Source organism: Lontra canadensis, unplaced genomic scaffold (assembly GCF_010015895.1).
Source record: "Lontra canadensis isolate GAN:19392208 unplaced genomic scaffold, GSC_riverotter_1.0 scaffold30, whole genome shotgun sequence".
Lineage (NCBI taxonomy): Eukaryota > Metazoa > Chordata > Mammalia > Carnivora > Mustelidae > Lontra > Lontra canadensis.
The window spans coordinates 11183509-11201622 of NW_022631024.1; positions in this window are offsets into that span (position 1 = coordinate 11183509).

Consider the following 18114-nt stretch of genomic DNA (forward strand, 5'->3'; position numbering starts at 1 on the left):
ATAAAGGAAATTAACCAATTTACATGTAAAGTGAAAGCTAATATGTCTGGTCTTTTTCCTGATACTTTTTTTTTGTTTTGTTTTTTATTTGTTTACATCTTTTTTTTAAAGATTTTATTTATTTGACAGACAGAGAGATCACGAGTAGGCAGAGAGGCAGGCAGAGAGAGTGGGGAAGCAGGCTCCCCGCTGAGCAGAAAACCCAATATGGGGCTGGATCCCAGGACTCTGAGATCATGACCTGAGCCGAAGGCAGAGGCTTAACCTCCTGAGTCACCCAGGTGCCCCTGTTTACATCTTTAATATGTCTTTTTTTTTTTTTTTTTTTGAAAGTGGGCTCCATGCCCAACATAGGGTTTGAACTCACAACTCTGAAATCAAGAGTCGGAAGCTCTACTGACTAGACCAACCATCCCCCCCCCACCTTTAATAGGAATGGGAGAGAATCAGCTCCTTTCATCTGCCAGTGTCCAGCATCTGGTCTGGAACATAATAATGCTCAGTAAGCATTTGTGGAATGTTCACTAAAAGCTCAGCAAGTAGCTTTCCCTTGTACCTGGATAGATAGACATGGAGTCTTTGACCTCATTGAGATGGTAGCGATGACTGTCACAGTGGTTGCTACGAAGCTGAATAATGACGTGGAAAGTCTAAGCAGAGGGACTGAATGTTGTAATCACTGAACAGACTATACTTGTTACTTCTGAACGCTGACTAGGAACCAGGCATGGAGCTATATTATGTTATTTGATCCTCACAATAATCCTATTTTACAGATGAGGAAAGAGAGTTTAGAGAAGTAATTTGTCTTCACAACTAGGAAGCAGTAGAGGTAGGATCTGAATCCAGACCTGATGTCAAAATTCACCTTTTACCCATTACATGTCCCTGCATCTACATATTCAGAGACAAACACATACACGGGCAATCCCAGGAACTCTGAAGCTGTTGTTTACAAGATCAAAGTTTCCTTAGCTGGACCCAACTGCCAGCCAGATGGCCAGAATGGAGGCTTATCCCACATGGTCATGCCCATGAAGGGATAAGGAAATGCTCCTTTAATGGCTTCGAAATGTACCACCATACAACGTCCTGCCCATCAAAGGTAACTCAGATTTGTAAGGTTTAGCCAAAGTATGAGGAAATGAACATTCTTGGGTTCTGCTGGTGGGAGTGTAAATAACAGGCAACATTGATAAGACCTTATTACAGGCCAGGCCCTTTACACCGGGGTTTCGCAACCTCAGTACTATTGACATTTGGGACAGGATCATTTCTTTGTTGCTGGAGGGGCTTGTTTAGCTGCCTCTCCGGCCTCTTCCATTCAGATGTTAGTGCTACCACACCCTAGCTGGACAACAGAAAACTCCAGACTTTGCTGAGTGTCTGCTGAGGGGTAAAGTCACCCCCAGCTGAGAACCGCTATTTACATGTATCAGACTAATGTAATTCTCACAACAATCCTGTGAAATTGGTACTTTCATTATCCCCATTCTATAGATAAGGCAGCTGAGTCATAGATAGGTTAAGGTCCTATCTTTAAGGCACAGTAGAAAACAGATTAAAACCCAGGCAGTTAGAGTCCAGAAGCCACAATGCTTCACTGTAGTGGGCACCCTTTCTGATCTGACATTTCCCTAGAACAATCTGAGACAATATAAAAAGAAATAAATATGCATGCCATTTGGTCCACAGTCTAGAACTTTAAAGAAATGTACACACAGGATGCTCATCTCAGCGTTTACTCTCACGAAACACTGGAAGGGCAGTAAAGACCCATCCAGAGGGGGTCATTCTTTCCTTTCCTTGTGGGCCTGCATGCTTAAGCACTGAACTCAAACCAGAATTATTATTATTATTAAAAGATTTTATTTATTTATTTATTTATTTTAGCGATGGGGGAGAGGCAAAAGGAGAGAGAGAGAGGCAGAGTCTCTGCTGATCGCAGAGCCCGATGTGGGGCTTCATCCCAAGACTCTGAGGTCATGACCTGAGCCGAAACCAAGAGTCAGACATGTAACCAACTGAGCCACCCCAGCGCCCCAAAATTGTTTTTTAACCTCATAAATTATTCTACAGACATTAAAAAGGGTTATACAGTACTGACACAGATAAAGGTCCTCCGTATTTTACTGAATAATAATTTAAGAAAACAGTAGAAAACCCCATGTAGACTATGGTTTTATTTAGAGAAAATTTTTTTGTACGTAAAGCAAGGGGGAAAATTACTGTTTGTACCTAGAGGTGATTTGCAGCAGCCCTTTCTCTTGTTGAGAATATTACCTGATGGGATGCTTGGTGTGAGAGAAGGGCCAGTCACAAAGGCCACATACTGTATGATTCCATTTATATGAAATGTCAGAATGGGCAGATCCATGGAGGCAGAAAGCTTGGCGATTGCCAGGGGCTGCGGAGTGGGGCCGGGGGAGTGGCGGCTGATGCGTGTGGGGATTTTTTAATGAGGTGGTGAAAATGTTCTGGAATAAAATAGTGAGGATGGTCCCACAACCTCGTGAACATACTAAAACTCACAGAATTGTACGCTTTTAAAGTGTGGATATTATAGTATCTGAACAATGTTTCAGGAAAGCAAATTCTGACAGAAATGCAAAGAGAAACTGACAGATCCAAAGCAATGATTAGGGAGCCATTGATGTGATGGAGTCTGGCTGCTCAGGAGGCCTTGGGACTCCTGGAGGGGTATTTCCGACAGAGCATGGGAAGAGGAACTACGGCTAATTGAATGTCAAAGAGTACCCGGACAAGATGGGGATATCCAGGGCTGACATAGGGCTTCCATGCACACAGATGGGTACTCACTTCTGCCCCATTGCTCTCTATGTTCGAGCCCCAAGAGCCTCTTGGATTAGAGGTTATTCCCTTCAATGGGCTTTGGTGGAGCCAAAGGACAGTTTGGGGGTCCACCAGCCCATACTCCTACCCCCAGTAAGCCCACAGTCCAGGTTAAAAAAAAAAAACAAAACAACAACAACTGTGCAATTACTGCAGGACAAGCCCTTCAGTCCCCACTTCCAACTTGACCGACTTCCCCAAAACGCAACTCAAAATCACACAAACAACAAGGGTCCTTGTTTTCCTTGCATAATAAGAAATTCTGGGTAGGGCAGTACAGAATTGTTTATCCAAAAGCTAGAGGACATCGCTAAGGACCCAGATTCTTGCTTTTTTTTGGCTCAACCACTGTCAGATGTTGGTCTCATCCTCAGGGGTGCAAGATGGCTGCAGCAGTTCCAGATATCACATACTCACCATCAGTGTCCAGAGGCAGAAAAGAGTTTGGCTGGTCCTTCCCAGAAGCCCTCCTACAGACCCTTTTCCTCTCTTCAGAGTCAGAGCTGGACCACGTGCCCTCCCCTCCCCCCAACCACTGGCAAACAGATGAGGACCACTGTGATCTGCTTAGACTCATCAAGATAACCTGAGGAAAGTAGTAAGCTAATGGCTGGAGGGGCACACACCAGAACAAAATCTGGTTTTTATAGCAATGGAAGAAGGGGAACTGGCTGCCAGCTGTGATGGCCCCATTGGAATTGCTCCTCCAGAGGTTTGCCCTCTATGACATGCTCTTTCCCAATCTCTCCAGGTTAATATCTCCTCTATACTCACATCAATCTGTCAACAACTCTAGGAAGCCCTCCCTGTCCTCACTGGGTAGGCCAAAGAACCAGCACCTTCTTCACATCTCTGGCCACAGTTGCAACTAAATAATCACATATGTCATTCTTTAATGAAAGTTGGTCCCCAGAAGCAGACCTACCCTTTATTCCGAGGACGCAGTCAAAGCCTGACACACAGTAGGTACTCAATAAACAGTTATTGGTTAGACAAATGCATCAGTATGTTACAAGAAGCAGATGTAAGTTCTAGAACATGATATTAAGAGCTTTCTCTGGGTGGGGAGTTTTTTTTTTTTTTACTAAAGTATAACACACAGCAGAGTGCTCACATCTTAGGCGTAGCTCAATGACTATATAAATGTGTAAGCAGCTGGGGGAGTGACATGGAGTAATTTTATTTTCCTCTCTGTCCTTTCATGGGAGGTTTAAATCTTTTTCAAATTTACAAGGGGCTGAGTCATTTCTACAAAAACAAACCTTTATTATTATTATTATTTTAAACAAAGAAAATGTCATTTTCAACTATTGGGGATGTGGAAGGAACCCATGGGGTGCTAAGAATTTCTTCTTTCCTTTGTTTTGTTTTCCTTTCCTCCCCAATCCCGCAGCAGGAGCACCCTCCTAGAGTTTTAGATAACCTCCTCCTTCCTCCAGGGGGTAGGTAGGAGTGTGTTACAAAGGCTCAAAAGGCTGTGCTGGGCTCAGGATTAAAATGAGGCAAAAGGTAAATTTTCATGAGAAAAAAGGTATAGGTGTCTGTGTCTTACTTTTCTTTTTCTCCAAAAGCAGGAATTTGGGGGATTTGAAACATTTGGCTCTTTTTTTTTTTTTTAAGTTTTTATTTTTTTATTGGACACAGAGAGACAAACAAGGGGAAGGAGGCAGAAGGAGAAGGAGAAGTAGGTTTCCCACTGAGCAGGGAGCCTGACATGGGGCTTGATCCCAGAAACCCAGGATCCCCACCGGAGCCAAAGGCAGATGCCCAACCAACCGAGCCACCCACGTGCCTCATGTTTGGCTCTTTAAATAAAGAACGGGAATTTACTCTTAAAGATGTGCCCATCTTAATCATTTGTATGTGATGAAATGTTCATTGGTTCATTTGTTTAGTCACTCATTCATTCACTGGGGTCTGCCTGTAGGTGTGGGGAACACAGAAATGGATCAGATCTGGTGCCTGACCCCAGGGAGACAGACAGCCATGACAACAATCACTTCAGAGTGTGACTGGTGCACTAATGATTCCTCAGTGACGACATATAGCAGGGGCTATCGTCCCAGGGAAGGGGCATCTGACGTGGGTTTTGAAGCAGAGAAAGTGCAGAAAGGCATTTCAGGCAGAGAGAACAGCTGTGCCAATGCACAGAGGCTAAGACAGCATAGCACGCTGAGTGCGGCGGTCAAGGGCATGGATGCACAGCCAAAAGGCCTGGATTTGCGTCTTGCCTTAACCCACCTCTTAGCTGTACCATCTTGAGCAAGCCTTTGACTCTGTGCCCCAGTTTTTTCATCTATTAAATAGAGCTAATGACAGTGCCTACCCCATAGGGTTCATGAGGACTAACTCAAATAAATCACCAAAGAGCTTATGCCTTTTTTTTTTTTTTTTTAATTTTTTTTTGGGGGGGGGGCGCGCCTGGGTGGCTCAGTAGTTAAGCCTCTGCCTTCAGCTCAGATCACGATCCCAGGGTCCTGGGATTGAGCCCTGCATTGACCTCCCTGCTCTGTGAGCCTGCTTCTTCCTCTTCCTCTGCCTGGTGCTCCCCCCTGCTTTTCTCTCTCTCTCACTCTCTCTCTCTCTCTCTGTCAAATAAATAAATAAAATCTAAAAAAAAAAAAAAAAAAAGGATTTTATTTGGGTGCCTGGGTGGCTCGGTTGGTTGGGCATTTGCCTTTGGCCTGGGTCGTGATCTTGGGGCCCTGAGATCGAGTCTCATGTCAAGCTCCCTGATTCGAAGGGTGTCTGTTTCTCTCTGCTTGCTGCTCCCCCTGCTTGTGTTCTCTCTCTCTCTGTGTCAAATAAATAAATAAAACCTTAAGAAATATACTAAAAAATATTTTATTTATTGGGGTGCCTGGGTGGCTCAGTCATTAAGCATCTGTCTTTGGCTCAGGTCATGATCCCGGGGTCCTGGGATTGAGCCCCACATTGGGCTCCCTGCTCAGTGGGGACCCTGCTTCCTCCACTCCCCTTACTTGTGTTTCCTCTTTCACTGTTTCTCTGTTGCATAGATAAATAAAATCTATTTTAAGACAACCCCCTTAACTGCCTCTTTAAAGGCCCTAGCCCGAGAGGCACCTGGGCGGCACAGTCAGTTAAGCATCTGCCTTTGGTTCAGGCTGTGGTCCCAGGTCCTGTCTCGGGGTCCTGGGATGGAGTCCCATGTTAGGCTCCCTGCTCGGCAGGGAGTCTGCTTCTCCTTCTGCCCCCTCTCTGACTGTGCTCACTCTCTCTCAAAAAAATTAAAAAAAAAAAATAAAGAGGCAATTAAGGTAAAATGAGGTCATTGGAATGTATCCTGATCCAGTTTGACTCTTATCCCCATAAGAAGAGAGAAGGACAAGACAAGCGCGCAGGGAGGACCACATGAGGGCACAGGGAGAAGCTGGCCACCTACATGCCAAGGAGAGAAGCTATCCTGAAGAAGGATTCAGAAGGAATCCATGCAACGGCACCTTCTTCTGCAACTTGCCATCTCCAGAACTGTGAGAAAGTCAACTTCTCTTGTTCCAATCTGTGGCACTTCCCCATGACTGCTCGACTCATCCAGAGTCCAGAGGTGCAGTGGAGGGACTTGGGGTTGACTAGATTTGGGAGCTAAGGGACAGAGAGGACAACCGTGGATTCCGGCTGATGTAAGTGGAAGGAGGTGCGGTCGCTGAGATGGGACAGGGGTGAGGGCAAAGAGAGCGAATTCTGTTTCAGGCTGGTGAAGTATGCCAGGGGAGGAAATGCCTCCACGCCCTCCCATCTCTGCGTCCTGGCCTCTGAGTGTCCTGGCCCCAAGCCTACAACGGCTCTACCAGCCACGCTGTGGTGACAGACGCTGTCCCACCCAGCCCCAGTGCAGCCTGGATGGGGTGCAGCCAGCTGGGCCTTGCCTCAACGTGCAGAAGTGGAAGGAAGGGTGGACCAGCTACGGCACAGGCCTCAGAGATAGGGCCAAGGGCGCCCATCCTTCCAGGAAAACAGTCTGGTCCCCAGGATACAGCTCGTATGTCTTACGTCACCTTGGCTATGACACCTTGCAGCTGGCCCAGTCCAAGTCACAACTTACTTGGGCATAGTGATTGGGCTTTCACCACTATGAAGGGTAAGAGTGCCCGCTCCCCGGCTGTCATGTGTCTCCAGGGCTCATAGGGGTGCGGTGCCTTGTCCGGCTGCTCGCACGTGTCTGTGGCCCCCTGGAGTCCGTGCTCTTCAGAGCTCTGATGGCCAGCTCGGTTCCAGGTTCCCCTCAAAGTGGACTTGGGCCATCTGCCCCAGACTTCCACAGTCACTTCTAGAGGGGTCATCTCTGAACATGTATTCCTAGATTCCTAGATTCCTAGATTTTATGGTTAAATCTGTTTTGTTTTATTTTGAAGGAGTTTCAAGGCTCATCTGCTATAAATATTTAATGTGAGAACTTGGAAGCCTTTGGAGGCCGGAACTGTAATTACCGCAAAGTGCTCGGGTGGCATAAATCCCTGCCAAATCCTGGGCCATCTGGGGACCCCAGGCCCTGCCCCAGTGTAGCCCTTGGGGATCCCCCCACCCCCTCAGGGGTCCTGGCCAAAGCCACTTCCCATGGACTAGGTCCGAGCTCGGCCCGCCCGGGAAGCTGGCTGGCTTCCCGGCTGTGGTTTTTGTCCTGATGTGCTGGGAGCTGTCCCACGGTCCGAGGCCTGGCTTTGGCTAATGCCTCTCCTCCCAGCAGAGGGCTAGGGGAGAAATGGGGCTTGCCTCCAGTGGGTCCTGGGTTCAAATCCCTCCTCTACCTCCTAGAGGTCCACAGGACCTGTGTGGGCTCAGGAGCCAGATTCTGGATTAGAACCCAGATTCAACCACTTCCCAGCTACGTGGCCTTGGGCATCTCATTGTTTCCTCTTCTCACATAGGGAAGTAGAAGAGTACTGACCTTAGGGTACAGTAAGTACAGGCTGAGGGAAGGCATTAAATGACCCAATATGTATAAAGTGCTTGGAACAGTGTCTGACACAGACTAAAGGCCCAGCGCATGTGGGATACTACAGTTATTGTGCCTTTGAGGAGTGTCCCTTCAGCTCCCTGAGCCTCAGTTTCTCCATGAAAATGGGAGTGATAGGGGACCCTACCTCAGAGCACTGATCAGCTGATTAGATGAGATGATACAAGGAAAACATTTAGCACAGTACCTGGCAACTAGTGAACGTTCAGCAAGTTACTAGCCATTATTTTCATTATCCCAAACCCTTCTGGCAAGCTCACCCTCCAGAAAAACCGTCTAAGAGGTTAAAGGATGGAATTAGTGAGAAGAGAAGCAAAGCTCCACATCGAACAATTTCTAGAGTAAGGCTGCTGGCCACCCTGAAGCCCTGGAAGCCCCTTGGTGAGCAACACATGTCGGGCGAGGGATGGGGAACGTGAAGGGTCCGCAAAGCAGCATATCCTGAAGGCGAGGCTGGCAGCTGACAATGGGAAGCGGCTGGGAGGATGTCAGCTGTGGGGCTGGGGGACTGGGCTTGGGGGAAGGCAGAATGCCAAGGCCAAGGGTGGGGCGGGGAGGGGCCTGGAATCTGAGCCAACGGGTGGGACGAGGGGCACCATTCCAATCTGGCTGGGAGCTCAGGCAAGTTCCTGCCCCTCTGAGCGGCACTTTGCTCATCTGTTAAGTGGGGCCAATGATGCATCCCATGACTCAAAGAACACACGTGCGCTCCCTGCCAGGTGCGCGGGAGGTGCTCAGTCACAGGGCTGTTGCTATGACCTGGAGGCCTAGACCAGTGTGGGGGAGAAACTGGGGACAAAGCCTCCTGTATGTACGTGGGACAGAGCAGAGAGAGGGGGCAGGACTGCTGACCCTGGCCTTAGAGCATCTTGGCTTTCCTCCTCAGCATCTTCTGCAGGCTGTGCAGACCCAGGCAGTCTCCCCGGCATCCTAAATGCGGAAGCAGATTTCCCAACCTAAGGGTGGGGCTGGTGATGCAAGTGGGCACTGGAGAGGGACCGTGTGGGTGAGGCTGCCCTCCCAGGGACTGTCTGTACCCCCGTCCCAATGCTCTGCAAACTGCTTCTTCCTGAGACTCACTCTGGGCCCTTCCTCCAACCAGGAGGCACCAGGATCATCATACATTCCTCCCCAGGCTCCAGACTCCAGGTCTGCAGTGCTGGGAGTTCAGACCCACTCCTCTCCGAGCACTGGGACCCTGACCTCCAGCTGCAAGGTGATAAAATGCCTACACGATGAGAGGAAGTGAGGTGAATGACGGAGGTACTGTGACCGGTGTTAGGCTACTACTAACGTGGCGATAGGTCAGTGGGAGAATCAGCTGCTCCCAGACCACAGCTGACCACAGGTAACTGAAACTGTGGGAAGCAAAACCTCAGGTAAGGGATCTACTGCGTAACACAAATCTAGGACCCTGCGGCCCACACTCGCAGAAGGCACAGCCAGCGGTGACAGGGACAGTGCGACATTTGCAAAAAGTGACCACATGCTGGGATTGAAATCATTCTGAGCCTGGTGTGACCACATGCATTAGAAATAAAAAGACCCCCTGGGGACCTGGGGGAGGGGAGCTGCCTAGGCACTCCATCAGTCTTGGTCGTGAGAACAACGGGATGTGTGGCCATCCTGCCTCATTGTTCCTGGGGTGTTTTTCAAAACCAGCATTTACTGAGCATCTCCTGTGTGCCAGGTCTGTGCTCTCTCTTGTGACTTCCCACCAGAAAGTGGCAGGTGTCATTATCATCTCCACTCCGTAGAGGACTAGGTTGAGGGTTGGAGAGTTCAAGTGACTTGCCCAAAGCAAGTATAAAGCAGCCCAGGGCTATAAGACTCCATGATTTTAATTACCTGTGGAGCTGGTACCCCTCACTGATACCCCCATTTTTCAGATGAGGAAATAGAGGCTATGGCACAAAACCCGTAAGTGGTAGATTGGAACTGGGGATCTGAATGCAGGTCTAAAGATGGGTATTAAGTCTTTACAGGGTGGGAAACTGAGGCGGAGGGCTGCTGGGACTTGCTTGGGAACGCACAGCTGGGGGTGGCAGGAGGCTGAGATTCAGGCCTGAGCTTCTAGAAAGGGAAACAAGTCTTAGAGGAAATGACCACAAATGCCTCCCACCCGATCCCAGACAGGAAGGGAAGGACAATGCCCCAGACAGACTGAAGGAGAGGGCTTCTCACCCCCTGGGCCCCAGACCCGGGGGGCCCCAAGGCGGACAGGCATCCATTATTTCGTGAGGTCTCAGGGTTGGGGCAGCTGAGCAAACAGCAGTCCCCTGGCAACGACACAAATTGGCCATTGAGGAAGATCAGGGCCTGGGGGAGGGGTGGGGCTGTTGTGACCAGTCCCCAAGTGGAGGAGGGAGGGGCTGCCTGCAGGGCATCCCAGCCCCCAGCCCTCTGTTTGTGGGTGAGAAAACTAAGACACTGCCCTGGGATCACAGAGCTGGTCAGTTCCAATCCCATCACTCTGGAGTCGGGTGGAAGGCAAGGTGTTGCCCTGTGGGGGCCAGTGCAAGGTTCCAGGCATGAGGAGATGAGCCCAGGAAGCCACAAGTTGCTTCTAGTTAAATCCCGAGCCCCAACTCCAGGTGCCTCAGAGCAGCCCAAGCCCGAGGAACTCAAGGTCCCATAGCAAGCAGAGGCTACGGTTCTCTCCTTGCCCTGCTCCTCTGCTCCTGCTTTCTGGCAGGAGCTCTGCTTCCCACCCTACCCTTCTCTCCCACCCCCCCCCAGAACAGCTGCGTCCTTGGAGGGTGCACGAGGCTGGTCAGATTGCCACATGGCACGCAGGTGCCAGGTGTGCCTGAGACAGCTGGGAGGGCAGGTGGGCCGAGGGGGCGTGGCTGCCGGAGGCTCCAGTGAGGGTGGAACCCACAGCAGCTGCGCCACACCTGCTCCGGGCTGCCCAAGGGGGACCAGGCTTCCGTGGCCGCCAGTCCCCAGGGTCCGCATCCTGAGTCTGCCACTGAAACTGGCTGGTGACCCTGGTTTTGAGTCTGTTCCTCTGCCAGGCAAAAGTATTGCCTGATGTGAAAATGTGTGGTGGTGTGCTGTGCATGGCACCTCGCCTGCCGGCACCGTGATGGTTGGGTTATTATGATTATTATTGCCTCCTGGTGGCCTGAGAAGAAAAGGGCCGGAAGCCAGAGACCCTCTGCACAAAGGCCTGGGGATTACTTGACCCCTGGAGTTCAGTTCTTCCTCCAAGTTGGGCCGCCCCTTGTCCCTGCTGAATACCATTCCCCCTTCACCATTGCTCACCCCACACGTGTGGCAGCACAGCCCATAAATGTTGTGAAATCAGAGTCATTCTGGCTGGAGCAGGGCCAGCGGCCCAGAATTCCACACCTGGGTCTCCTCTTCCCAACCTTTCATTGACCAAGGTTGTTCTCCTCTTCCTCCTCCTCTTCTTCTTCCTTTTCTTCTCCTCCTTCTTCTCCTTCCTTCTTTCTTCTTCTTCCTCTTTCTCTTCTTCTTCTTCTTTTTTTTTTAAGAAGGCTGGATACCCAGTGTAGAGCCCAAGGCACCGGGCTTGAACTCACAACTTTGAGATCAAGAGCGGGAAGCTTAACTGACTGAGCCACCCATGCACTGCCCACTCCCCAGGTTCCTTCTTGCACCCACTGGGTTCCATGATATCTACTCTGAGAACCACTGCCCAGGAGATGTGAACCAAGCCCCTTATCCTGGCATTTAAGGCCTCCATTTCCTGCAACTCTTTTCAGCTTCTTATTCTTGCTTCCCATATTTGTCCTTCCAGGTGGCCCCCATCCCATTGCTGCCTCCCAGATCTTTTTCTCTCTGTTTTGCATCTGACAGCTATCTCCTTACCTCCAGGAGCCTAGAAGCCCATAGTCTCCTATGGGCTCTCCAGCTGACCTCTCTGACTGCCCAAAGGGGGCCCAGTCCTCCTCCCTGAGCTCTCTCAGGCCCTGCAGAGCTCAAGCGGCAGGTGCATAGGGCTTGAGGGGCAGGATTTGGCAAGAGCAGGAGAAAGGGATCTAAGTGGGAGAAGGCGATGGGTGTAGAGGACAGAAACAAAGAAAAAATGAAACAAAAATGGGGGAAGGAAGAAGAGAGGAGAGGCTGGTGTGGGGTTTGGCAGCATGACCATCCCATCTCTTTCTTCCCCACTTTGCCCTGAAGCCAAGCCCATCACCCCCAATTCCAGTGGGATTCCAGGAGCTCCATTCAGGGCCCAAGGTGGATCAGCAGCCCAGGGACCAAGGGACAGACAGGGAGACCACCCATCCTGGGTCTCTGGTCCCTCAGTCCTCTGGGTCAAGTGTCAGGACAGAGCTGGTCCAGGTCCCAGCTGGGGCCACACTGGGAGGACTCAGTGAAGTAGGACAGGGTTTAGCCCAACTCCGTGAGCAGAGCTGTGGCCATGGCTGTCTTTCCGATGCTGCTAGGTCAGCCAGGCTAGATGCCACTGGTTTCATCTTTCAGGGCTCTGCTCCCAGATGATCTGCCCTCCTCGGTACTTCCTAGGGTAGGGTCAAGTTCCCTCAAAACACCAGGAAGTGAGGGTAGGGCCACCAGATGCCAACTTTTGTTCTCTACCTTCACAGATGCCTCAGAGCCAGGACCAGTCCTCACCCTTCTCCCCAACTGTTCTCCCCCACAGCCAGGATGGATGCAGGGAGCCCAAGGAGCTGGACACCAGCTTCATCTGGGATCTCTCTATATAGAATCCAGGGGAGGCTGAACCCAGCGAGGGTAGGATTGTCATTCAGGGGACTTGGGCAAGTGTTGCAGGACCTGATCATTTATTTGGCTCCAAGCAAACAAGTAATGCATATGTTTTCTCAGGGAATTCATGCAAGCATCTGGTGGTTCACTATGTACTGAGCACCTGCTTTATGCTCTGCCCACGCTGGATTCCTCCAGAGGTCCCCAAAGCTGGCCCCGGCACCATGGAGAGAGCAGTGAGGGTCAGGGGAACCATCCACAGGGCCTCTGAGTTCAGACACTTTGGGCTTGAGTTCTGGCTCTCTTTCCTTGTTGTGCTGTGGCTAAAGCCTAGGGTAAACTGAATCTCAGTTTCCCCATCTGGAAATGGGTGTGAAGTTTCCTGCGAGGTAGGGTCTTGTGAGAAAAATCACAGGGAATAAGGGATATGAAAGGAAAACCAACGCTGTACTGATTGGAGCGACATAGAATATATATAATGTAGCCCGACTCATTTATTCCTGAGTCTCATCACTCAGAAAGCATTTTCCAAGACCTCCTCTGGGCCTGGGCTGAGCACAGCGAAGAATGACAGACTTGCAGTCAGGGTGGCACGGCAAGAAGGACAGTTTAGGACTCAGGCCTGGCCTCCATTCTGGCTCTACCGCCCACCAGTCGCACTGGTTTGGGGAAATTACCTCCCCACTCAGACCCTAGTCTCCTCATCTGCCAAAAATAAGATTGTACTGGGTTGTCCTTATCAACTGAGACTGGCAGGCCTTTGAGTGCTCTGAGTTTCACTCCCTCTCCTGCCCTGATTATTGTTGGCCTGGAGTTAATTTCTTCTGGAAGCATCTAGAAAGCAGTGGGTGGGGCTTGACCCCAGGCTGCAAGCTGGGAGACAGATGGAGCCACTGAGGCCTGAAGGGGCACAAGTTCTTGGTAACCACTGGAAGGGAGCAGCCATTTCCTGGCCACTTATTAGGCCCAAGGCCCCAGGCCAGGTTCTGTTTGTCTCATTTAACGAGGCAGCCCCTCCTTCCTCAGAGCCCCTTGGACCAAGTGTCACTGTTTCCACTTTACAGAGAGAAAACAGGGTTCAAAGGGGGAAGTCACTAGAAAGAAGCCCACCCCCACAACTGTTCACAGCTGCCTCCTTTAAGGAGTCAGGCTGGAGGGATGGGGGAGTGAATGGACACTTGCATCTTTTATTTTTTAGTATATATGTATATATTTGCAGCATGTAATTTAAGACATTTTTAAGATGTAGGCACAGACCTCACCTGAAGAAAAACAACAGCCACAACCCCGGGAACTTGGGAAAACGGGTGACTGTCCCTCTGTTGTGTCCCGGATGTTTTAAGAATTTTAAAAAGTAAATAAATACCATAAAAGTCCTCTCGGGCTAGGCCGAGGTCCTGTCTCCACAAGTTGGATGAGCGCACGGAGGCCCTGCCCAGACACCCGCCCCTGCCCCCCTCATTCCATCCTAATCTGGGCCTGGCTCGAGGAGTGTGTTCATGACCTTCGTGGTGCTCGTCCCAGGACCTCAGAGATTTCTCCTTCTCTGTAAGAGTTACTGGAACGTGGGATTGGCCCAAGAAGCCTGTGGATAAGTGTCCCTGAACCTGAGAGCTTGGAACGGAGGCCCAGGGCCACGGCCCACGGTTGGAAGAGTGGGTGGTGGTCAAGCCCCCTGAGCTTCTCTGGTTCCCTCTGGCATCTGGGTCACTCTGCTACCCAAACAGAAAAACGGTCTTAGAAAAACACAGGCTAAAAATATGATAAGATAAATAAATACAACCGAGCTTCTAGGTCTAGCAAATTGTATGTCAAGAGAGCCAGAACAGAAGGTGTAACTCTGATGCCATAAGGAACCGCCAGAGGCCAGGAACCAGGAGGGAAGAAAGCCACTGCATTCCCGCTTTTCCAGAAAGGGTGAGTCCAGCAATCAGGGACTATTAGCCCAACACTGATTGCCAAGCAGTTCTGGACAGATTATCCAGCAGGGATCTGAGAGTCCTCAGAAAAGGACGCAGTGACTAGAAATGCCAAGGAGGGTCACTGGGAATGAAATCACTACGCTCTTACCTCTCTCCTTTACCAACAGGGCAACCGTGCTCTTTCCAGATATACCTCCCAGGGTTCCCTAAAACATGGGAGATTATCTTCTTAACCTTCTGGGCTACACTAGAAACCCGTGGATTTGCGATATAATACTTCAATAACACAGCTCACCAACACAGAGCACTTAACAATGTGCCAGATGCTGTTCCAAGCACTTTGCATGTATTAAAACTCAATGCTCAAAACGTGTAGGAGGTGGGTATTAATCATTATCCTGATTGTAGACACGAGGAAAAGGAAGCACAGAACAGTTGGGAAACTTCCCGAGGTCACAGAGGATGGACTCTGGGGCCAGATCTGAACGCACTTGTGGGCCTTCCGACCCCACTGTGCACAGCAGGTATTAAGCCCTGACATCCCTGATTGATTAGCAGAGGAGGGTGGGACTGGGGGGTAAAAGCCCGGATCATACCAGGAGTGCCAATCAATGTGTCCCGCCCCACCGTGCACGTGATCCATGCTGGGCCAATCATATGCTGCCCAAGGCTCCTGCGAGCTTTGGGGCGCACTGGCTAAACTGCCTTGCATCCTGTCGTTCCCTAGCATGGAGGTATTGCTGTCTTTCTCATCGCTGATTCCCCCCAGCCCCTTCCCATATGGTCTCTGGGCCATGGATGCTTTCTGTTCTTTGCAACCAGAGAGCCAGGCTTGAAGTAGGAGCTCATTGCTCTCCTCCCTACCCAGATCTGCCCCTAAGGGAGTGGGCCCTCCTTCACCGCACAGTTAGTTCATGATTCATGAGCATGGATGGGTGCGGATGGGTGCAAAAAAAAAACAAAAAACAAAGCAGAATCAGTGGAAATCTCCAGTGGTAGGCCACAGGGCTCTGTCTGTAGCATTTCCCATTGATCATCATTTTCACAGTTTGAATTTGGAACACGGAAGACCTGCTCATAACATTCGCAGCTGCCACAGTGGCGGAATCAACGTTTTGTGCAATAGAAGCCAGACTTAAGAATGCTTTCAGGACTAGATAGCTGGTTCGGATCCAAGAGGATGACACCTAATCAACATATCATAACATTGTGCGTGTTCCCGATGAATCCATTGTGCAAGTACCATATAGGGAAGGGAGAGTTGGCTGGACAGTGCTTTGTAGGAAAAAGCCCTCCCTGCAAATTCGTTGAGTCACCAGAATAATGCAGCTGTTGAAAAGACAAATGCCTCCAGTAATGCAGGCTGCATTGGTAGAGATTGTCTAGAAAACTGGAAATGACAGGGCCTTTCAACTTGGCGCTTGTTGGCCCATACACAGAGAGCATGTTTCCAGGTCTGGTCCCCATACTTTAGTAGGAGTGACAATAACAACGGCAGTGCAGTCCAGTAAAGGTGGCTCCGGTGTTGCTCCCACCTGGAGAGCTAGGAACCCTGTGTGCAAGTAACTGCAGGGGAAGTCCGGAGAAGCCCCAAAGATACAATCATAGGGGACCAGCTGTGAAGACCACAGAGATGCTTTAGCCGAAGCACTTTGGGAGGCAAGTCAACAGAAAACAAAACCAACACACAACAATAACAACAACAACAACAACAAAAACCACACTGGAGCTGACTCGGCAAAAACAGAACTTTGAGGAAATTGGAGCAGTTTAGGCTGGCAGCCTTGGGGACCAGTGCTGGGAGCTGGAAAGCTGGCAGGAACCAGCGCCATCTGACTTTCCACCTTTGCTCTGCTGGCTTTCGATACAAAACAGCCTTCTCTGTTTCCTGGGGCACTGTGGGAAAGCGCATCCCAACCCTGGCATTGCGTGATGCCCTAAGCTGCTCAGGACCACGGGTGGTGGAGACAAGGGATGGAGGAGGAGGTGAGGAAGCCAGAAGTGGGCAGGAGGGGTGGACAGGGGCCAGATAGGCAGGGCAGAGTATTAGAGACCAACTCAACAAACACCTGGATGCCCATGGCCCAGCTCTGAGCCAGAATTACCACCAGGAACGAGGACTGTTCCAGGCCCTCTGTGTCCCCTCCCATCTTCTCCTCATAGTTAACCACTCTGGAAGTTTGCAATTTGGAAGTTTGTCATTCCCTGCTTTTCTTAAAGTTTCAGTACCGTGGATGTATGCCTGAGTAATGGAGGGTTGCCTTCGGCATGTCTTAATTTGTATACGATGGGACCATGTCTAGAGCACCCTCCGCTACGTTGCATCGATATCAGAGCTATGTGTTGTTCACGTCCCTGGTGGGGTAGCTGTCATGGTTTGGCTATACAATCATCTATTTCTACAGTTTTTGACCATTTGGATTGTTTGTAGCCTTTCAGAGCTAGCTGGCTGTGTCCCTGGACTGGAATTGCAGGGATATGTGCTGGGCCTAGCTCCTACTCTGTTGGACAGTATGAGGCAGATTCTGACTCACCCAAGACTTTCCAACAGTGGGAGTTTCCTGGGGGCATCTGGGTGGTTCAGTCATTAAGTGTCTGCCTTCAGCTCAGGTCACGATCCCAGGGTACTGGGATCAGGCCCCGCATCAGGCTCCCTGCTCTTCGGGAAGCCTGCTTCTCCCTCTCCCGCTCCCCCCGCTTATGTTCCCTCTCTCGCTGTCTCTCTCTCTCTCTCTCTGTTGGATAAATAAATAAGATCTTTTAAAAAAAAAATAGTGGGGGACGTCTGGGTGGCTCAGTGGGTTGAGCTGCTGCCTTTGGCTCAGGTCATGATCTCAGGGTCCTGGGATCAAGCCCTGCATCGGGCCCTCTGCTCGGCGGGGAGCCTGCTTCCCCCTCTCTTCTCTGCCTGCCTCTCTGCCTACTTGTGATCTCTGTCAAGTAAATAAAATCTTAAAAAAAAAAAAAATAGTGGGCGTTTCCTGTGATGGGATAGGTTATCCTGAGGGGTAGTGAGGTCCCATTCACAGAAGAGTGGGCTACGTGTTGGGGGCGGACGGGGGCTCATACCCCAACTTCCCCAAGCTATATTGAAAGAGTGTCTGGTGCATGGAATGAGCCAAGGCCTTGGGGGTTATCGATATGGATCAGAATCTAAGCTTTACTCATTTTTTTCCCCTAAGATTTTATTTATTTATTTGAGAATGAGTGAGAGAGAGAGAAAGAATGAGCAGGGGGAGGGAGAAGGAGAAGCCGATTCCCAGTGGAGCAGGGAGCCCAATGCAAGGCTCGATCCCAGGACCCTGAGATCATGATCTGAGCTGAAGGCAGACATTTAACCAACTGAGCCACGCAGGCACCCCAGGTTTACCACTTTCTGGCTGTGTGATCTTGAGCAAGTAATTTCACTCTCTGAATTTCCAGTTTCATCTTTCAAGTGGCTGTGTACTCATGGCAGTTTGAGAGGGAACCAAGGGGCGTGGGAAGGCAGGTATTTTGAGAAAAAGAAGAGAGGCAAGGCTTGTCCCAGGACCATGGGTCACCTTCAAGACTCAAAGTGAGGGGTGCCTAGGTGGCTCAGCCGTTAAGTGTCTGTCTTCAGCTCAGGTCATGATCCCAGGGTCCTGGGATTGAGCCCCACATCGGGCTCCCTGCTCTGCAGGAAGC